This window comes from Periplaneta americana, chromosome 1 (genome assembly GCF_040183065.1).
Source record: "Periplaneta americana isolate PAMFEO1 chromosome 1, P.americana_PAMFEO1_priV1, whole genome shotgun sequence".
NCBI lineage: Eukaryota > Metazoa > Arthropoda > Insecta > Blattodea > Blattidae > Periplaneta > Periplaneta americana.
The window spans coordinates 9,817,778-9,841,892 of record NC_091117.1 but is presented as its reverse complement, the minus strand read 5'-3'; the positions used below and the strand labels follow the sequence as shown (position 1 = coordinate 9,841,892).

At 36.0% G+C, this 24,115-nt stretch overlaps 1 protein-coding gene and 1 non-coding gene across 2 annotated transcripts in view; both read right to left on the bottom strand.

Moving 5' to 3' along the window:
• sprt (PDZ domain-containing protein sprite) overlaps positions 1–24,115 on the bottom strand; it is a 197,816-nt gene that overhangs the window by 107,897 nt on the left and 65,804 nt on the right. The window lies entirely within an intron of this gene.
• Positions 12,117–12,189, bottom strand: TRNAV-UAC (transfer RNA valine (anticodon UAC)). Its single transcript has one exon. It is a non-coding gene; the product is annotated as a tRNA-Val (tRNA).

Below are 24,115 nucleotides of genomic sequence, written 5' to 3'. Positions count from 1 at the left end.
TGACGTCCTACAAAATTTTGTCCAATATTCTTTTCAAAAGATTAACTCCATATGTAGATGAGTAGATGAAGTTATTGGGGATCATCAGTGTGGTTTTAGGCGTAATATATCAACTATTGATCAGATTTCTTGTACTCGACAGATATTGGAGAAAAAATGGGAGTATAAGGGTACAGTGCATCAGTTATTCATAGATTTCAAAAAGGCGTATGACTCGGTTAAGAGAGAAGTTTTATATAATATTCTTATTGAATTTTGTATTCCCAAGAAACTAGTTCGATTAATTAAAATATGTCTTAGTGAAACTTACAGCAGAGTCCCTATAGGTCAGTTTCTATCTGATGCTTTTCCAATTCACTGCGGGCTAAAGCAGGGAGGTGTACTATCACCTTTCCTTTTTAACTTCGCTCTAGAATGTGCCATTAGGAAAGTTCAGGATAACAGACAGGGTTTGGAATTGAACGGGTTACATCAGCTGCTTGTCTATGCGGATGACGTGAATATGTTAGGAGAAAATCCACAAACGATTAGGGAAACACAGGAATTTTACTTGAAGCAAGTAAAGCGATAGGTTTGGAAGTAAATCTCGAAAAGACAAAGTATATGATTATGTCTCGTGACCAGAATATAGTACGAAATGGAAATATAAAAATTGGAGATTTATCATTCGAAGAGGTGGAAAAATTAAAATATCTTGGAGGAACAGTAACAAATAGGAAATTAATCGCAGAATGAATATGGGAAATGCCTGTTATTATTCGGTTGAGAATCTGTTGTCATCCAGTCTGCTGTAAAAAAAATCTGAAAGTTAGAATTTATAAAACAGTTATATTACCGGTTGTTCTGTATGGTTGTAAAAGTTGGACCCTCACTTTGAGAGAGGAACAGAGGTTAAGGGTGTTTGAGAATGAGGTGCTTAGGAAAATATTTGGGTCTAAGAGGAATGAAGTTACAGGAGAATGGAGAAAGTTACACAACACAGAACTGCACGCATTGTATTCTTCACCTGACATAATTAGGAACATTAAATCCAGACGTTTGAGATGGGCAGGGCATGTAGCACGTATGGGCGAATCCAGAAATTCATATAGAGTGTTAGTTGGGTGACCGGAAGGAAAAAGACCTTTGGGGAGGCCGACACGTAGTTGGAAGGACAATATTAAAATGGATTTGAGGGAGGTGACATATGATGATAGAGAATGGATTAATCTTGCTCAGGATAGGGACCGATGGCGGGCTTATGTGAGGGTGGCAATGAACCTCCGGGTTCCTTAAAAGCCATTTGTAAGTAAGTAAGTATTTTGGATTTTCTGAATATGAATTAATTTTATATTTTTGTAAAATCTTGCTACGTAAGAATTTATCTAGGATCTGCTGGGTTGTCTGGAAATTGAGTATGTAGAAATTACTCTTAGAGTTGGCAATTGGCAAATTTATACCATAGTGTAAGAGTTCATTACGTAAAAGATACTATTGTATTGTTCTGAACGTACATTTTATTTTTATTTTAGTAGGTTATTTTACGACGCTTTATCAACATCTTAGGTTATTTAGCGTCTGAATGAGATGAAGGTGATATTGCCGGTGAAATGAGTCCGGGGTCCAGCACCGATAGTTACCCAGCATTTCCACATATTGGGTTGAGGGAAAACCCCGGAAAAACCTCAACCAGGTAACTTGCCCCGACCGGGAATCGAACCCGGACCACCTGGTTTCACGGCCAGACGCGCTAGCCGTTACTCCACAGGTGTGGACCTGAACGTACATGCTATATAAAAATATACCGTATTTAATATTTTTGTGCAATAACAGTTTATGTAGAAATTTCAATTTTAAAAATTCCACGTAGAAAATTATTTTACATTCCTGTGCATAAGAAGGCTCTTTAGGCACACGTCTACATTGTTATGAAGATGTTCTCGGTTGTTTTTTTAGGATAATCGCTCGTCGCAGATGACAATTCGCATGGGAGTCGTACGTTTTGTGCTATTAAAGGCGATTATGGCTTACAAATAGCTGCTAATGGATTAACTTTGTCTTCTGCTGCGCCCCCACGGTGAACTGGCTCGCCCTTCTGCGGTTGAAATGAAACTAATTGCGAAGAAAGCAAATAGAAGAGCACGGCCGGCTCTAATGACGGGCCCGGGGCGCCACAACAAGCCGGCAGCGTCTGCCTCCGTTTTATTCCTCCATTTGGTGCGGTTGCATCCACAGTTGCTAAGTAACGTCGAATTATTGTCGAAGGCATATAGTTAGCGGGGGTCCCGACACGACCGTGTAATGGATACCGTCATTCCTGGGATTGTATCCCGGAACACTTGAATGAAGTCATCTCTGAACTACAGCTGTGTCACTGAAGTAACATTGCTGTGTGAAGATATGCTCGGCAAAGAGAACTTGGCCGGCTAAGACAGTGATTACCCAACTTTTTAAATGTCACGGGCACTTTTTTTAAATCATGTATTTAATCTACACAGTATTTCAAAAGCAATACTGAAATTATATTGAAAGAAAAGAATATATCTATAAACTATTAAATATTTCATTCTTGAATTTTTTCTAGGTATTCCCGTAACATGGGGATGCTAGGAGAAAATCCACAAACGATTAGGGGAAACGCGGAAATTCTACTTGAAGTAAGTAAAGAGATAGGGTTGGGAGTAAATCCCGAAAAGACCAAGTATATGATTATGTCGCGTGATCAGAATATTGTACGAAATGGAACTATAAAAGTTGGAGATTTATCCTTCAAAGAGGTGGAAAAATTCAAATATCTTGGAGCGACAGTAACAAATATAAATGACACTCGGGAGGAAATTAAACGCAGAATGAATATGGGAAATGCCTGTTATTATTCGGTTGAGAAGCTTTTGTCATCCAGTCTGCTGTCAAAAAATCTGAAAGTTAGAATTTATAAAACAGTTATATTACCGGTTGTTCTGTATTGCTGTGAAACTTGGACTCTCACTTTGAGAGAGGAACAGGGTTTTTGAGAGTAAGGTTCTTAGGAAAATATTTGGGGCTAAGAGGGATGAAGTTACAGGAGAATGAAGAAAGTTACACAACGCAGAGCTGCACGCATTGCATCCTTCACCTGACATAATTAGGAACATTAAATCCAGACGTTTGAGATGGGCAGGGCATGTAGCACGTATGGGCGAATCCAGAAATGCATATATAGTGTTAGTTGGGAGGCCAGAGGGGAAAAGACCTTTGGGGACGCATGGCGTAGATGGAAGGATAATATTAAAATGGATTTGAGGGAGGTGGGAAATGATGGTAGCGACTGGATTAATCTTGCTCAGGATAGGGACCAATGGCGGGCTTATGTGAGGGCGGCAATGAACCTCCGGGTTCCTTAAAAGCCAGTAAGTAAGTAAGTAAGTAAGTATCCCCGTAACATGCCATGAAGCCACTTGAGGGGCATAGAGGTAGTAGAGCCCCATGCTTTCCATGACCTCGGCACTAGAATGAGGTGGTGTGGTCGGCACCACGCTCTGACCGCCTCTTACCCCCGGAAAAGACCCGGTACTCAATTTTATAGGAGGCCGTTCAACGAGGAAAAATATCCTGTTATTGCCTGGCATCGAACCCCGGACCTTCCAGTCCGTAGCCAGCTGCTCTACCAACTGAGCTACCCGGCCGTCTCATTCTTGAATACATCCTTTACATTTACAAATTACAATCACTGATTAACTGTTAAGTTATTTAAAATAAATAAATAACAACTACACTGTGTTAACATTTTAAATCAGGTGTTATTATACCTGATTGACTAGTTTCGATGTTATTTGCAACATCTTCTGAATCCTAGTGAGTTCCAGTGCTATATTCTGGTTTCCTGTTATGATGGGATGTGTTCGTGATTGTATCGAAAGGGGATGTGTTCTGAAATTCAATTGAGTATTGAAGATGTATTGTGAGTGTGCTTTGTGTGTCTATAAACTTCGTATTGTTCTATCCTATACAGGTGTATACAAACTACCATGCAATAGTTGCAATGACGTCTACAATGGACAGACTGGAAGATCTTTTCAAACACGTTATAAAGAACACATCATAGCCATAATCAACACACCAACCATAACTACAGCAACACTGGTATGGATATTTCAGGTTCTGGCTGATATGTACATCTATTATCAGGCAGTACATCTCACTTGACGATATGTGTCAGAGGAAGAACAATTGTTTGTATGCATCTGAAGTCTGACTAGTGGAATATGTAGCTAATCGGCGATGTGTGTGATGGAGGGGGAAAGGAACTGGCCATCCTACCCCATTATCTCCTGACTTAGATGTATCATGGGTGACGCCTTATTGGTGTCTCTTGTGAGGTTCAAATCTGTCTTCGCACAGTTCATTAAACAATCACCCCTGGTTTGCTCAAAAATTGAAACTAAAATTTTAATTAATTTCCATGACCTCTCATGTCTATCCACTAAAATCATTTTACAGTTACATATTAAAAAAGAGTATTTTCACAGATCCTACACTTTTAAGTGATTTAAAGTTTCTCTTACTTTGAGACAGGCTGCCATTGCTTTCACAATAACTAGGGCTAGGATTTTGATGACCTATAAATCATGAAAAAATGTCCTAAAGACAATGCATACATGAACTAAAAATCTTTTAAAAATGCCCTACAAATTGATCTTACATAATTGGCTTAGTAGGAATATTAATATTTAGACTAGTAATTAAATTAAATTCTAGTACCAACATTCAAGTTTATTTAATTTTGCATAATTTTTCTAAGTAGTACACTTTAATTAATTATTTTACCTGATGTAGTTTCTATGTAGTCCACCACAAGGCCACTCTTATCCGGAACTAACAGGTATAGAGGAGTTTATATTGAAGGGGTGGTTGGACTGATCCATTACGTGGGGGTGTACTATATTAAAATGGCAATATTTGTGTAGAAAAACGATTAAAATAATATGCAAAATAATGGGTATTAAATGAAAAATTATGCAGAGAAAATATAAAAAAAAAAATAATATTTTACATTAATAATGCGGATTTATGGCCAAAATTAAATGAAAATACCCCAAAAATGACCGAATAAAACAAAAAATGCTTTTATGAGTTGTAAGAAGTAAAAATGCAAAAAATGCCCTAACAAATGTGTCTTAAAACACTCAGTTTATCACATAACATATAAATACTAAAGCAGCTATGTTTCTGGCTTACTAGAAAAAAGATGCAATTTCATCAAAATCCTAGCCCTAATAATAACACTGGATCAGCTATATTCTAATACATTTTATCTTCGCCCGCTCGCGGATGTAGAGCGGCAGCGGCAGTGCACAGCGCAGCTATACACAAGCGATCGAGACAAGGTAAAATGTAATGCACTGTATTTAATGATAAAACTATGGCTTTAACTTCAGAATTGTTTTAGAAGTACTCAAAATGGTAACTATGGAAATACAGAAAATAACAAATGAAAAACTTCATTATTTTCCCAACATAGTGATGTTATTTTGTGCGAGATCGTGCGTATTTGCTTGTTTTCCACACAGAACCAATACGCGGTAAGTGTGAAATACCACATTCAGTGTTCCCAACATAACACACATAAGAATTTCCCTCTTCTTACCGCTTAAGCGCGACATTCATTTTACTGCTTTAGGCTTTTAACATATTATTTTTAGAGACGTTCAACATAGTAATAATTATAAATTGGAAACTTACCACTGCAATTTCACCTAAATTGCAATGTTAATTATTGTTTTTAAATATTTGCAAAAATTAAGTAAAGTCTACTACTCCACGAAACTTATTGCATTCCTGATACAAGTAACATTAAGGAAGCCGTGAAAAAATCAACAAGATTCCAGATGCCGATGTTATTACTGCAATATGTTATATAAATAATATTGTTAAAATATTAAAAATAAATCATTACATAACCTTACCGTTTGTTTTAAGTTCGCATTTATAGACTGGGGAAAAAAAAGACAGACGTATATCACGGCCTGCTGAAGTATAGTAAACACAGAAAACATTTTATAGCAACAATGTTGAAGAAAGATATTTTGGTGTTCCGAAGTTGCCGTCATTAAACAGAAACCAACATGGAGATTTCATTGCAACTAATTAGAAATTCGTCTTTCAGGTATGTAATAAACGATCTTTGCACAAAATAATGTACGATACACGAGCGGTATGTTTGTTTTCATGTTCTCGGAAATTAAAAAAGCTCAACTACGTTTCGCTTTTTCAATCTTTTCCTCGACCATGAAAACGTCAACATACCGCTCTTGTAACGTATATTACTATTTTTCTTTATAACCTAAAATATTTATGTCTTTAAAGTTTGAGGTAACGTTTGAATGTACTCATTGCAAATTGTCATTCAGAGATGGCGAAAATGTGAATTTTCCTAAAAATCTACAATTACCCTAGATTTTTGTAGGGTTTACAGTCCATCAAGAGGTGCGGGGACTAGCCACACAAGGAAGTGTTCGGCGAATTGATATCATTGCCATTAAGAAAAACTCGTCATACATTCTCGATCCCACCATCAGATTTGAGACACATGCAGATCAACCGCATGAGGTGGACAGTGAAAAGAAACGGATCTATGAACCAACAATCCCGTTCTATAAAGATAAATATAGCCTGTCCCACATTGATGTAATAGGTCTGATGGTGGGAGCACGAGGTACCATACCCTCCTTCTTTGCCAACAAATGTAAAAACCTGGGGCTAACACACAGCACTGTGAAGGAAATAGCCATTAGTGCCCTCAAAGGATTGGTTCAGATATTGAGAAATCATTTGTATGGGAGTGATAATGGAAATTTCAAGTTATCTTAACCGATGGCTGTTAATTGGTTTAGATATCAATCCCAATAAATCCGTATTATTATTTTTCTCGCGGTATATATGATGATATTTTTTTTCTCCCTTTCTTAACTGTAAATGAGCACAAACGCTAAATAGGTGTAAATTTTTCTGACATTTTGTATATTCGATTCCCTAACCGTTTCAAATGTATATCATTTTTACCTTTTATGTGTGTTTCCAAATTATATGTAATACGCTTTGTCAAATCTGGCAACCTTTTCATAAGGGAAGCTAAATTTATTTATTTATAGTATGCCTGACGCAGTAATAAATTAAAATAGGATGATGGGAGCCAGACACTGCTAGACTGTACAGTTGGAAAGCAGGTATAAAGGCCGAACAAATCAACCTCTTGCAGGGGGAAGTAAACGTGTTACAAAAAAGAACCCGGTGGAAAAAATGTTCCAGGCCGAAGAAAGTGGTGGAACGGGTGGGGCGAATCGGACCACTTGGTGCCTTGGGCTACAGAATGAATAATTACGGACCTCGACGAGGATCCCTTCTAACAAAGCCTCGGCCCCGGCCTTCTGCAGTGCGAGCGGAACGCAGTGCGGTGTGCAATTGTTTTTATTGTTCCGAATACCTCAGCAATTGATATTAATCACAGCTATTATGCACAGGTTGTTGACTTAAATGCTTTTGTTGTATTTCGAGACCTTTAAAGTGCTATTCACTGTCCCAAGCTTATAGCAGGAGATTTAAACACGCGAAGCTGGGATGAAGGAAAAGCCATTCAATGACTGCATTTATGTGCTAGTAGTAGTAGTAGTAGTAGTAGTAGTAGTAGTAGTAGTAGTAGTAGTACAGAGACATCATTTTATTTTTACTAACATTTCTGTTATTAACCTGGCTATACCTTTGGATCAACGGTTGCTACCCCCTTCCACGACTGGAGTTCGATGGCGTAATATACAAACAAATCACTTTACTAGGTATAGGAGGGAAGAAAAGTAGTTCATCCATTTACATAAACTATGAAATATTGCGCTTTTGAGTTTGATAATTTTCATTAGGTTTTTGTTTAATCAGAATACAGTACAGTAGTAACAAGGAGTGTTTTTACTCACGAACTGAGCTATCCATACGGACGTATTCATTATGCAGTGTATATTATACTGTCTATAGTACATTAGCGTACACTATAGAGAATGAAATTAAATTGAAAAATAGCTAATCATAATATGGATATTTAAACACATTTTTGAAAATGGTGGCCGTTCATTTCGATACAGGCTTCAGTTCTAATGTGTGTAATTCCAATTACCAGTTTTGTCCTTCGTACTAGTAACTCATGTTGAAATAATTCTGTACCTACTCTGTAAAAGAGTACCTTACGTACTGTAAATTCAATCTTCACTTCTGCTCGATCCGAAAAGATAAAATTACTCAGACATGCTATCTACTGTCCGTCCAAGTGGTTATGTCGCAGGATCATAGAAAGGAGGGAAATCACGTGACAGTTAATTACTTAACGAGGCCCTTCATTTAAGTTATTTTAAACAGTAGTATGGGTATAATATTACGTATATGTCCAATTCCTAACAGAAATTAATGTTCTCAGAAAAGAGCTACGACAGCCCAGCCACTAGCCTTTACAGAGAGGCGAATAGAAGCTGGTAGGGAAAACCGGAATGCGACGTAGGCAAATGGACGACAGTACCTGTGCGAAAATGATGCAATATTGAAAGCTCTTTCGTCATTGGAAAACGCGAACATATTTTTGGAACGTACTATGACGGTAAGGCTACTATGACTGTATATGCGGTCATGGATCTGTGTGGAGGACGGCTGAAATTCATTAGTAGAAGGGGTGGGAGTGAAGTACATTCAAAAACTCAGGTACAATATAATTGAAGTAAAAATAAAATGATGTCCCTGTAGTAGTAGTAGTAGTAGTAGTAGTAGTAGTAGTAGTAGTAGTAGTAGTAGTAGTAGTAGTAGTAGTAGTAGCAATAGTAGTAGTAGTAGTAGTAGTAGTAGTAGCAAACGATCAAAGAACTTGAAATTATAAGTAAATATCATTGCCAATAGTGGCAAAGACGAAACTACATCTTATTTTATATAATCCAATCGGTATTGCAGGTTATCCATTATATGAGCATTAATCTGTTATTATTATTAATATTATCATCATCATCATCATTACATTATTAGTAATATATTTCCCATTACTCCTCAAAAGTAGAGCGTGCATTGATTTATCAACAGTAACCTCACTAGGGGAAAACGCATATGACTCGGTTAAGACAGAAGTTTTATATGATATTCTTATTGAATTTGGTATTCCTAAGAAACTAGTTCGATTAATTAAAATGTGTCTCAGTGAAACGTACAGCAGAGTCCGTATAGGTCAGTTTCTATCTGATGCTTTTCCAATTCACTGCGGGCTAAAGCAGGGAGATGCACTATCACCTTTACTTTTTAACTTTGCTCTAGAATATGCCATTAGGAAAGTCCAGGATAATAATAATAATAATAATAATAATAATAATAATAATAATTTATTTAACCTGACAGATAGCAGAGAGGGTTTGGAATTGAACGGGTTACATCAGCTTCTTGTCTATGCGGATGACGTGAATATGTTAGGAGAAAATTCACAAACGATTAGGGAAAACACGGAAATTTTCACTTGAAGCACGTAAAGCGATAAGTTTGGAAGTAAGACAAAATATATGATTATGTCTCATGACCAGAATATTCTACGAAATGGAAATATAAAAGTTGGAGATTTATCTTTCGAAGAGGTGGAAAAATTCAAATATTTTGGAGCAACAGTAACAAATAGAAATGACACTCAGGAGGAAATTAAACGCAGAATAAATACGGGAAATGTCTGTTATTATTCGGTTGAAAAGCTTTTGTTATCTAGTCTGTTGTCAAAAATCTGAAAGTTAGAATTTGTAAAACAGTTATATTACCGGTTGTTCTGTATGGTTGTGAAACATGGACTCTCACTTTGAGAAAGGAACAAAGATTAATGGTGTTTGAGAATAAGGTTCTTAGGAAAATATTTGGGGCTAAAAGGGATGAAGTTACAGGAGAATGGAGAAAGTTACACAACACAGAACTGCACGCATTGTATTCTTCACCTGATATAATTAGGAACATTAAATCCAGACGTTTGAGATGGGCAGGGCATGTAGCACGTATGGGCGAATCCAGAAATGCATATAGAGTGTTAGTTGGAAGACCGGAGGGAAAAATACCTTTGGGGAGGCCGAGACGTAGATGGGAGGATAATATTAAAATGGATTTGAAGGAGGTGAGATATGATGATAGAGACTGGTAATTATTTTATTTAATCTCGTCTTTAAGTTTACACGTCATTATACCGGGATCACTTTTCTTTTTTCTTGTGTTTGAAACCAACATTAAACAAAGAGAACGTGTGTATTTAGAAAAATATAATGTTTATTAAATTTAATAATATATATCAATACGATCTTAGCAATAATTGAAAGGCACTTCTGGAAACCTCATATAGTATTAATGTAGGCTCTACATTTTAATACTAAAAATAAGCTTAGTAACATTAACAGCTTTTATGGTGTACAATGGAGGTATTTATCCCCGTCATGCTATGCTTTAACATACTAGTATATATATGCTCTTAGGTTGTGCTTATTGATTTTTCTTTCTTTTAGAAGTTCCTCGTAATTATTGTGAGTGTCCCTTATTTGCATTCTGAAAACCTGGCAACCCAGAATGGCAATACTTCAAGAAAATAAACTAGGCTTAAAAACAGTAATATTATTCACAAAATGGTAAAGTAATTATTGAATTATATCGTAAGGCAAACACGTACAATGATACAATATGTAAATATTCTTGTACACTCATTTTTAAATGTAATTGTTTCGTGAGAAATTACGTAAACTTGTTTACCTGTTCAAACATTAATTACTATATAGGTCAGAAACACAACTCGGAAGAAGTACGGCCTTCTAAGGAAACAACAATGAGGTCATTAAACTTCAAAACGAGTCTTCAGCAACGTTTACTGTAATTTAAGCGCATCCATAAACGCAGATTTATGACGACGGCCAAGAACTTCGCTTATTTTGTAATATGTAGTAAAACACAACTCTAGTTCATTCATTCATTCATTCATTCATTCATTCATTCATTCATTCATTCATTCATTCATTCATTCATTCATTCATTTTATTCCATAGATCTTACATGAGCAATGAAGCTTTAAGATGTGGAACATGTCAACATTTTACAATATTACAATTACAATTTTTACAAATTTTTATAGTTTTACAATTTAATAATTTTCTACAATTTTTACAATTTTGTACAATTTTTTTACATTTTTTTTACATTTTGGCGAGATGTAGTGAGATGAGATGAGGTCCGAGGATTCGCCAAAATATTACCCGGCATTTGCCTTTTCGGTGGGGGAAACCTCGGAAAAACCCAACCAGGTAATCAAATCAAAGGGGTTGATGCCAAGGACTCGCCATAGACCATCCGGCTTCAGTCCCACGGCTGGGGAAAACCTCCGAAGTATTTGCTTAATTGCAATCAGCAGAAATTAACCCTTAAATTCAAGAAGTATCCTATAGGATACAACAGGTTAATAGGCTATATGCTATAATTTTAATAGAACGATAGAAAAAAATTGGTAGGAAAATTAAAATTTCACAATATTATAATATTGTACAACGTATACAATATGGACATTGCGTTAGTTGTTTTCTTTACGGTCCGAGACGGTTTAATAAACTAGTATGAGAAATGAAGTTTTGCCAAGTTAAGGGTAATAATATACTCTAATCGTGAATGGTATATACAAAATAATTTTGTAACTAACAACAATTAAACTACCAGTGACATATCATATCAATTACATCTACTACGTAATTTATATACAACAAAATTAAGAACTCTATACAAATGTATGTTACACTTAAGGATGATTAAGTAGGTTTCCTCCTTTCATACTTTTGATATTTTTAAAAGAATTAAACAAAAAAATTAAAGAAAGAAAGTTTCATCTAAATAAGAGGACTCAGGGATGGATGCAAGAATATAAGAATTTAAGGGTTAACTTATGATTACAGAACTTCTGATTGATCACGCATTACGTGATATTTTTAAATAAGAATAACTTTTTTCTCTCATTAGATGTTCATTGAATTGTATTGTATGTTATTAAAATACCATCTGAGAACTATAAAACGAAAAATACTTTATAAACATTATTAAAGACAATAAAAGAAAATTGTAAAAGTAATAAAAAAAAATTATGGTTCCGCCCGGGATCGAACCGGGGACCTTCTGCGTGTAAAGCAGACGTGATAACCACTACACCACGGAACCAGTTACGTACGATCTCGTTGAGTCAAGTAGTAATACAACTACATCCAGAGCCGCCAACTTCATGCTACAAAACATAAGCGTTAACGAGGTTGAAATAAATGTATATGGCATTATTTTACAGTAAATGTGCACTTATAACTACATAAATAAAAGCGTTAAAGTTCTGTGCGTTCGCTTAATACGTTGGAGGCGTGTTCCACATCGCAGCATTGATGGCTCACGTAGCTCGCTTGGTTGGCTTTCCACTTATTCAATATCTACATTCTCTCCCGCTCCACCGGGCGCAGTTTTCATACGCAGCAAGAAACAGCCAGGGAAGAATACATAAATTCCGAAGTACCTCCTTCTGTACTATTAATTGTTGTCCAATAACTTGCGTTTTGTGTCATATCAATAACGGGACTAGTATAATACAGTAGCTGCAATCTGAAAATATTTTGCGAATCGTCATGCTTTAAAAGTTTAAACAAAAGCCGACGAAGTGCGAAGGCCCACATTGTAAGCGTAAGCAAATTATGACTGTTGATGATACCACGGCCGACTTGATACATTTTGCAGAGAAATATATTATATTATCTTACATTGTAATACTGCATAATATGTACCTTGTGAATTTCAAAATGTAGTACATAGGGATTAAAATTGATTTGAGGGAGGTGGGATATAATGATAGAGACTGGATTAATCTTGCACAGGATAGGGACCGATGGCGGGCTTATGTGAGGGCGGCAATGAACCTTCGGGTTCCTTAAAAGCCATTTGTAAGTAAGTAAGTACGCAGGGATTAGTACATATTATAAGCTTATCCACGGTCTACTCTATGTTATGTTTATATTTTCTTTATTGAAAAAATTTCTTAGTTTGATATTTATTTATTTATTTAATCCACTCAACAATGTAATTACAGAGTAGATAAAATGGAAATAACAGTAGTATTACATAGTCTATAATAATGGTATCCATGTATTGTGGGTCCCTATCACCACGGCATGGCGCGTCCTCAGGTTGCGGATAGAGGAGACGGCCTCCAGATATGGAGGGTAGCTGCGAATATATTGAATAAGCAGTCGTGGACAGCCGATAAGGGGTGGTCCTCCAGCTTGGGGGTTGGGCGAAGGGCTAACAACCCATCACCGTAAAAAACAGCTTGTTACGTATCCCTATAATAAGCCTCGGAATAGGACTGATTCTCTGGCACAGAATCTTGCACAGGATAGGGACCGCTGGCGGGCTTATGTGAGGGCGGCAATGAACCTTCGGGTTCCTTAAAAGCCATTTGTAAGTAAGTAAGTAAGTTATAATAATGGTATTTAAACTTAAACAGCTACACTCCAATACTACTCAACAAAAGATATCAAGCAAATATTACATGTAAATCTCGGTAAACAAAAACAAAAGTATTTACAGTATGAAGAAAACTTAGATTATATTAAAGTAATAGAGCCAGTGATGAAATGCAAATAACTAGTCACAGATTAGTAACAATAATACAATAACTGATGAGAGACTAGACCTACGTTAAGTCAGAATTAGGAGTGAGTTAGTAATGATAATAATTGATATGAAATAATTTAAGAAAGAAGACCAAAAATACAATATGCAAACCAGTTAAGACCTAGCCTATTTATTAGCAAAATACTTATGGAGTGTTTTGAACGCTACCGGTATTTATTTCTCTCAAGAGTGTGGCTCTATCCTGAAAGATGTCAATATTGCTCAGTTTATTGTAGAAGGAACAGATTCTAAGAAGTGGAGAGTACTTATAATAACATGTCCTAGCATAGTTTATATTAAATGTTTTACTGGTCCTACAGTGTATTTATTGTGAGTGACGACCAGAACTTAGATTTTCTATTTTCGGATCTTATTAGTTTTATGTTATTTTCCTGTTTTACAGAATTTTATTTTTTGTCGATTGATTTCCTAATTAAAGTTTTATACATCTTGATTACACAACTTTTAACACTGTATCACTTCGGTATATGTATTATATGACTTTCTTGTGTTAAATTCTATCGCACCTGGTTTACTTGTTTCGACCTATTTTTATTTTACTATAACCATTTTCACTTGCTATATCCAGGATATTATGTATTTCTTTTTTGTATTTGTTCTTCGATAATTGCAATTACACTAATCTGTTTATTAAATAATTGAACATAATTGATGTGTTTGTGGGTATATGGAATTTATAGGTTATATTACGTTTTGTGTGACGTGGTTTCCTGTAGATATCATGATTTAGTTTAGTTTTTTTGTTTTATTATTTTAATGTCGGTGGAGGCTATTGAGATATTTATTGAAATTCACAAGTCTGTTTCGTTTTCGGTTTATAAGCTGTCAGGAAACTTTTATACGGAAATATAAATATAATGTTATCACATTCCTGTGTATTATTATTCATATCTAGTTGTAATTACTTTTAAAAATAGCCTACTCATTTCTGATTTTATAGAATTTCCTATTATTTGTGTTCAGAAGAATTTTAATATCGACATTTGAATTTTGTTTTTGTCGTTTTGAGATGTCATAAGCAGCATAAATAAATAATCATATAAATGATATATATTAAAAACTGAATAAGCCACACCCACTGGTCCCCACCTTCCTAATCTAGAAACTTGGAGCAATTATTGTTTTTACCTCTTTCAATACAAAAAAACAAATCACACTTTAATCCTCCTCGGTCTGCAATACAGACACGCACACCTATTCCACACGTACATTCACAGATGAAAAGTAGGGACCCATTGTACGTGAGGATAAGTAATTAATTTTTTATCAGTGCAGGGGAGTATAAGTTTATTGTAATACTACCATGATTGTCAGTTGTTTGCTGGAACTGCGAACCTAGTTTGCGGTAAATTTCTAGTTTCAGTTTTCATATGAACATTTAAAATATTTAGTTTCTCATTACAAGGGATATATACAGGGTGTCTCAGGAGAAATATAAAATACTTCAGGATAATGTAGCCTGGGTTAACGTACCAGGGGCATCCAGGAAGTAGTTCCCCAATTTTTTCCCCTTGAAAGTAAACGTAATTATACCTTGGCCAAAACTACTTCCGACTTGACAGTTTACAGAGAAGGGGGAGCAGTGTTGTCATGTTGCCCATTTTTCGTGTAAGCGAGAGCGCTGCCGATAGAGTGCAGTAATGAACGGCTAACATGAACACATAGATTTCTAACCAATTTGTTGAAAACTAGGCATTAAAAATTGTGTACATTATTATTTTTATTAGTCTATTATAATTATAAATATTACTAGTGGCTTGTGCAGAAAATGCTGCTGCAAACTAAGTTCGTTCAGATTTATTTTCAATGAAGAATACTTGTCTTTTTGATAGTTATTTGCTTCCATAATAATGAAACATACTCCCTCTGAATGGATTTTTTTAGGCCAAATACTTTTTCTTGAACCTATCCAACTTCAGTTTTTGAGTTTCAACGCGAAAACGCAAGTATCAATGCCAGGACGATAGCAGTAGCTATTTCAGGTCATTGTGGATTGTGGGCAAAAGTTAAAAAAATGTCAGGTTTGCTAAGCTTTCGAACAATAGCATTTTCGTACAGCTGCTGCATGTAGAACTTGAAATGTAGAGCGTAAAATCATTTTATCCTACTAAGAGATCTTGCTGAATTGATCTAGAGACTACAGAATTTTCTAGGCCTCTTATTTTATCAGTAAGTAATACCTTTTGATCTTTCCTTAGGAACTGTAATTTTTGCGCTCTGTCGAGCCAATACTGAAGACAATGGCACATATCAATATCTACACTACACCGCCATTAAGTATATGAAAAAGACCCAACCCCACTGGGTTAATAAGTATAAAAATATTTGATTTTTAATAACAATATTATTATCTTACTTAATTTCTGTAGTTATATATAGCAGCCACTCAGTAAATTATAGAAATGAAGATCTAAATTAAGATATTCTCTACATTTACTTACATAACCTCAAAACGTTTCACTTTCATGTCATCAATATAGCATCAATATTATGTAAAATTAATTAAAAATAGATGCATCATGATATTAACTATAATAATATTTAATTTCTAATGGTAATAATGTCATCAAACTACCTCAAGTTTCGTAGATTTGAATATCCAATACACAGCTGTACTCAGAAAATTATACACTGCAGAATCAGTTTTTAATAACAAATTGAATTGAGCTCTAAATATGTCGGCAATCCTGCAGGTCATGGCCTTCGTGTAATAGCCTATTGTTTATTGTAGTGTGTGTTTTGTTCTGAAATTCAATCAAGTCGGCCGTGATTGAATAAAATTTGTTCTCAAAACTGACAACAGATGGATTTTGGAAAATAGGAAAATTATGTAGGAAAATTGACATTTCACTAAAAACTACTATTTTTCCGAAAAACTTTGGATGCCAGGCATGAAAATGAGGGGTCACTCATTAAAATCCGTTCAGCCGTTTTCCCGTAATTTCCATTACCAGTTCAAATTATATATATATGGATTATTATTATTATTATTATTATTATTAGTAGTAGTAGTAGTAGTAGTAGTAGTAGTAGTAGTAGTAGTAGTAGTAGTAGTAGTAGTACCGGTATTCTTCAATGTAATACCGTTAAAAAGCGTCGAAAGGACTGTAAACTGTAAAAACAGGTTTAAATTTAATACGAAGCCTCTACTTTTATGAGTGTCGGTATTCTTCAATGTAATGTTGTTAGAAAGACATTGAAAAAATTGTAAAATATATAAAAATATTTATGATTAAAAATCTGCACGGCCTTTTTCTTTTCAAATATTGGTAACAGTGCTCTTATTAATTTTAACACAAGCAGCGGTTTTCATTACGACTTGTGCCGAAGGTAAAAGAGGCCCGCCATTATATTTTTCCCTCTCAAAATACTCTCTTACATAACACACCATCTCTCGCGCTTGACTCTTTAACGGGGAACCTTGTACAATATTCTTTGCCTTTTCTTCCTTCCGACGTTGCACAAGTCACCTGTTTAGAAACTCTCGCAGAAACTATACTAAAAGCCAGGTTATGAACCGACTAAACCGGAAGCAACGTTCTGTTGGTCTCTTTCTGAGCTCTGTTGCCACATAGTTGCGCGAGATTCAAAGCGTGTTCAGCGTTTGTCACCGATATGTTTAAAATAACTACTGTATATAGTTCTCGATAACACTATTTACAATATTAGTAATTAAAATTACTGTTTTTAAGAAAGCACGAGCTAATGACGCTGGTACGAAATGCGACTCGTAATGCACGTGGTACTGCAAATGAACTGGCTACACTGTCTCCATGTTTCCGTTGCCAGATTTTCGTTAGCAGACGACATTTTCACGCGAGGTCCAATGAAAAGCTCCGTTCTCGTTCTCCCCTCCATCCCCCACACTCAACGTGTCATCACTGCATAGGCTACCCCTCTAACCCGCACTTTCCTCTCGCCCATCCAACTACTTCCTGTTTCGTCGGTTCATAACCAGGCTTTTAGTATAGAAAACACACACTAGCCACACACTCTACCAATGGCAACGATGATAATACGTGTAAATATAGTTTAAACACAATAATTATCGATATACTAAAACAATAATACAACTAAATAATATTTTTAATGCAGACAAAGCACGCGCTAACCAGCCAACTCAAAGTCATTCCGGGCACTGTATTCACCACTAGGCCGTGGTATTCATGTGCAACTAGTAAACATAGACACGGCAACACCGTCCCGTTACCATGGTTACGCGTCTCTCGTGATTGGTTGATTTGAATGGTTGCCATGGTAACATGCTAAAGGCGCCAGTTGTCAGGTCGGAAGTTGTTTTGGACAGACCATAGCCGTGTCAATCGCGCATGCGTAACAGATCTATGACGTATCAATCATATGCCAGCCGGACAGGTCCCGCCTGGTGCCAGTAGCGTGGCAGCAGTGGTTCGAAATTGAAGCTCTTATTCCTTCTCCCGCCGCCTCGAGGTTCGGTCGGTGATAAAGTTCTTTAATGCAGAAAGCATAGCCAGCTCTCATCGGCAGCTGTCAGGCATATGGGCCGAACATATCCCTCTCCCTCTCTCTCTCTCTTTTCAAGAAATTCCTGTCCTCCTGTGAGCGTTTTGGCAACGACGAAGAGCTGAAGACGTCTGTCACACGCTGGTTCCATTCACAGGCGGCAGAGTTCTACGACAGAGGGATACAAAAGTTGATCCCACGATACAAGTGTTTCAATTCTGATGGTGGCTATGTTGAAAAACAGCTGAAACATTGCTGTACCTGTTGCCAATAAATGTTTTCTTCAAAGTGTGTGTTCTTTTTTTTTTTAAATAGGAAAACTTACTTTCTGGATGCGCCTCGTACATCGATTTAAACTGATATACCTATGTCAGAAATGTAACGGTTGGGAAGAAATACTGGAACGTCTTGCGGTTCCGTGTACTGTACTTGATGTGTTACATACGGCACCATCTGGACACCACAACGTCTGCGCAACACACACAACTGAATACACCTTCACTTGGCATTTAGTTCGTGTATTCGAGTAGTGAATATACAGACATGCTTTTTGTTTATGGAGCGCGTCCGCTCGGTTACCCAATCATTCACAAGAATAGGACTGGTAAGCACAACAAGCCTCAGACTGCAGTGTAAGCCTTCGGGTCCCTCCTCCATAAAAATAGAATATATTAGACCTATCGATTAATTTTTGTCTTCTATTCATCTCATAAGGGACGATCCTGTAAAATACGGGACATAATACGAGCTATTCCATCTCAAATCGACCGAAATATAGAGAAAATTGACCTTACGATTTCTAAATATAATAAAACTTTTCTTGTACGTAGAGAACTGTGATACAATGCTTTGTGCAAAGTTTGAGGCATCAGAACTTCATAGTGTTTAAATTAAAAATATTTAAATTTATAGTATTTTCATAAAATTAGCAACTTTAAGGGAACCAGGTAGTGATTAGGGGTGAAAAATCCGATTTTTTGTTTTGTGTTTTAAAATAAAGTACAAAACTGCTCTTTAAAACAATATAAATATTGTTGGGGGTATTTCTGCAGATAAGCCTTTTAAATTACCTTTTTAAATTTGGCAGTCCATGTAATTCATACAGTCTTATTTTTTTTTAACACAGTTTTCCATAAGTTGATATTTTTCAAACTTAAGTGCATTTTTCTCTGAAATTACTGAATCAATTTACATGAAATTTTTACACCGTTTTCTGAAGCCTGTGTTCTATATAGTAGACCTACGGGTTTAAGAATATCACACACACACAACACGAGAAAAAAATATATATGCATTGAAAAAATTGTAAAAAATTGTAAACAAAGTTCAATCTTTTTTTCTGTTTCACTGGGGGTGAAATATTTAACTAAATTTTGCTTTGGAATTTACAATACACATTACTAGATAACTTAAAAAAATACAAGGCATAGGAGTGAAGACTGTAGCAAGTAATGTGCACCTGAAGAATGAGGTACATTTAGCAAAGTGGGAAAACAGTTAGGGCCTTTCTTTTGCACTTGGATATGAAACAAATATGTATTGAAATTTTTTAATCGCGCAGTATCACTACCCAGTTCCCTTAAACTGTTGTGGCTCCGAAACCCTTTCACCCAATGATCAAAATCATGGTTTATTTTGATGCTGAGAAATTAAAGTTTATATTGACATATAAACAGATTTTCTTACTTTTTTTTTATGAAAATGGAGAAATTTAGATTTTTCCTCATTAAGACGCCTTTGCCAAGGAAAAAATATTTTAAAAATATATAGTTAGATTCCGTGTTGAAAGTACAAATAAACACATATTTTTTACTGATGGCACGTTGATAAGAAAGTTTTGAAAATATCAAATAAAGAAAATAAATAGTACGCGCGTGAACTAACCAGCTGACTGTGAGGCGGAAGCTAGCCTAGGCAAGCAAGGCCAGGAGACATAAACACGTGATGTGTCGTCTAGCAGCGCATGGCTGTGGTAGCTTTATGACAGGTTTTCATAAACACAGGAGTAAAATGACGCCCAACGCTCGCTTATCTTCAGCTCTCGACCAGTGCGTGCGGTACTGCGCCGTTCAAGTCTAGGCGTGTGAAAATAATTTATTTAATACCCTCGAAACTTATTGCCGTACCACTAACCAAACAATGCCGAAAAAACCTTGCATTATTCTCAATATTTTTTTTACATTTTTTTACAAATGGGCAAAAAGCCTAAAAGTAAGTAAAATCAGATTATCTGTCTTTCTGTGTACAATAAAAATAAGGATTAATTCTTAACATAACCTACCAAATGTTATACGATGTAAGAGTAATGGAACGGAGAAAAATTTTCTCCTGCGCCGGGATTTGAACCCGGGTTTTCAGCTCTACGTGCTGATGCTTTATCCACTAAGCCACACCATCCGGCGTCGGACAGAATCGTCTCAGATTAAGCTCCAACTCTTGGGTTCCCTCTAGTGGCTGCCCTCTGCACTACGTCATAGATGTCTATGAACGTAGGACCGAAGTCCACACATGTGCTGAGGTGCACTCGTTATGAGTGACTAGTTGGCCGGGATCCGACGGAATAAGCGCCGTCTTAAATCACGAAGTGATTTACGCATATCATATATATATATATATATATATATATATATATATATATATATATATATTATTTTAATGTACCGAAGTACATATGATATTTCCATGCAGATATTCTGCTTCATCATACGATGTAAGAGTAATGGAACGGGTTCAAATCCCGGCGCCGGAGAGAATTTTTCTCCGTTCCATTACTCTTACATCGCATGATGACGCAGAATATCTGCATGGAAATATCATATGTACTTCGGTACATTAAAATAATATATCTACCAAATGTTAGCTTCAAAATAAGCTCTCGTTCAATGTTCTGCAGTAAATGGTTCCAGAGTTCTGAGCGCAGAAAGAGGCTTGTTTTTATAAAATGCGCTAAATTTGTCACTCAATAATACGAAAACCGTTTGACTTTCGATAGTATATTTTTGAAAATGCACTCTTCTCAGCACCTTGTATAATTAGAGTATAAAAAAATGCGAGGTTTTTTACAGATCGATTTCATATGGACTCTATTCATATGAAACTTGGTCTCAAATACACCACTTCTCATACAATACGCCATACGGGGCACCTGGCTACCATATTCTACTCTTACGGTCTTACTAATAAAAACCCTATATACAGACGTTTAACTGTCTTATACAATGAGTAGCTCGTTTATACGTCGTGTGTAAATTCCTTACTAATAATCACTACATACGTCGTGTATAACAGTATAACTGTTACACAGGCACGTCATAGTTTCGTCATTACTTCGTTACGAAAGGTAATAGAATATCTGAGGTTCTCTATTGCATCCGGTAGAGCCCTCTAGTGTCGCGTGTTAAATATCGATAGTACAAATGGCTCTAATCGATTACCACACTACATTTTGGTCAAAGAGTACAAGCTACAGCAATATTATTCTAATAATTCTATGATCTTTGGTTTGTTCTTCTTTGGTTACAAGGCATCCATCATCATAAAATGACAGTCGATACGAACAGCTGTTAGAGGGGCGGCCATTTTTTCGCTATATACAACGCTTAAACAAGGGTTTCGTGTATTTAACTACTGCAAAGCAATTCCCATTGTATAGTTACAGCCTGTTTATACGTCCATCGCTTATTCACGGTTTATTAGTAACGTTTTCTGTCTCAACTCTGCATAAGTCTCGTATAAAAACTATACAAGGTTTATTAGTAAGACTGTTACAGTATATGACATGCATCGAAGAAATCTTTTTACACGTTACGATTTGTTTTTGTACAGTCAGCTGTTCACAAATGTTGTGATTGCTGTGGTCGCATGTTGTAACGGCTATACACCATTAATCGCTTGAGTTACTTACGCAGACTCATTTATAAGTATGACTGCCACGTAACGTTTCTTGAACCACTTGCCTGCCCCTTATCTTCACTGCCTCGCAGGTGTTCTGTTATCAGCACAGCTCTCAGTTTCATTTCCAGTCCCTGCAAGGCTTCGCTGATCCGATTTATAAACCGCCCGTCTAGCTGTCTGTTAAATTTATTGACCACGTGTGCCAATCTATTCGCTTCCTTGGTTACGCAGACAAAGGAATATCGACTCGCGCTATAGCATTGTGACGATGCATTTAAATAGCAATGACGTCACGCTATCGTTCCCTGCGGACACAATACATACGATAAATGCTTTCATGTTAATAAATATACGTTTCTTGCGTCTAGGAATAGGTAATAAAGTTATTTTATCTTGTAGCCAATTAGGCCATAATTTACAGCTTATTTGCTTGAACTTTTATTTTAAAGACCAATAAATTAATTACGGTACATCGTTTTATTTATTACGCACCCAAAGGAAAACATTGATTTTATTATTATTATTATTATTATTATTATTATTATTATTATTATTATTATTATTATTATTATTATTATTATTAGAGACAACAACCATTCTCTTGTTTTTCTCCCCACCGGTGTTTCCACGTTTTACCACCACCTACTATTTTGCCATCCGCCAGAGGGCAGTGTCTTCGGCCATTTATTGCGTTGTTACTGGCCTGGATCATATACAGTGTTACCAACTGGACGGAAATTCCGTCAAAACTGACGGAATTTCAACGTAGCGGACGGGAAAAGATTGGCTTTGACGGGTGACGGATTTTCTGACGGAATTTACGATTTACATCATCTTTTGACTCTTTTAGCTGCTGTTATTTTAATTGTTTAATATTTGGGGGATTTTACTTTTTCGTAGAACAGCCCTGCCTGTGCCGTACCATGTTGAAATAATCCCCTTCTTTAGATTTTCTCGTAATCAAGTCAAAGTTTGACGAATTATTATTTCAATCAAAATTAGTACGTACGTGTTAAAATTTGCTTTTTATTTGTATATAGATACAGTATATTGAGTGGGTTCTTTTTTTTATTTTGACGGATTCTGACGGATTTCCAGGTGTTAGATTGACGGGGATACAATTGGCAACACTGATCATATAATATGATCTAAGTTACCGGTTAGATGGCTAGTCTGTCGTAGAGATGGTAATCCTGATTCATTTGAAAGACTCGATTCAAAATTATTTGTTCATGTCGTTTATTTTATTCAGAGATGATCTGATTCGAGTATCAAAGAATAAGACTATAAGGTTTCATTCGTTACTGCATTTGCTTCACGTTCACATTTTGCTCACTAAATGACAGCATTTGCAGTTGATTGAATTGATGGAAAATTGACACGGTAATTAAGATATTCGTCCTTTTACGACAGCATAAATAAAAGTGAAAATTCATTCATTAATCATTTGGAACAATATGATCGTCATTTATTTTATACATACAAAATGCCAAAATCATTTATTTTGCAAATAGCAAACATACGGGTACCTACATAATATCGAAATTGTAAATTTGTAACAAATAACAATAATTAACGTATCACGGTCTGGTGTATGCTGACTACCAGACATTTTATATCAATAAAATTGTACAATTTTTATGTATCTCAACAATGTATACATTAATATTTTTTAGTTGGCTATTTAACGACGCTGTATCAACTACTAGGTCATTTAGTGCCAATGAGATTGGTGGTAGTGAGATGGTATTTGGCGAGATGAGGCCGAGGATTCGCCATAGATTACCTGGCATTCGCCTTACGGTTGGGGAAAACCTCGGGAAAAAAACCCAACCAGGTAAACAGCCCAAGCGGGGATCGAATCCGCGCCCGAGCGCAACTTCAGACCGGCAGGCAAGCGCCTTAACCGACTGAACCACGTCGGTGGCTTACATTAATATTGTCTTGATATTTTTTCAATAAATTGAAGCAGGACTTCTCTTCGTCCTGATTGAAGTATATAAAAAATGGAAAAATGATGCGGTCCTCTGTCGTT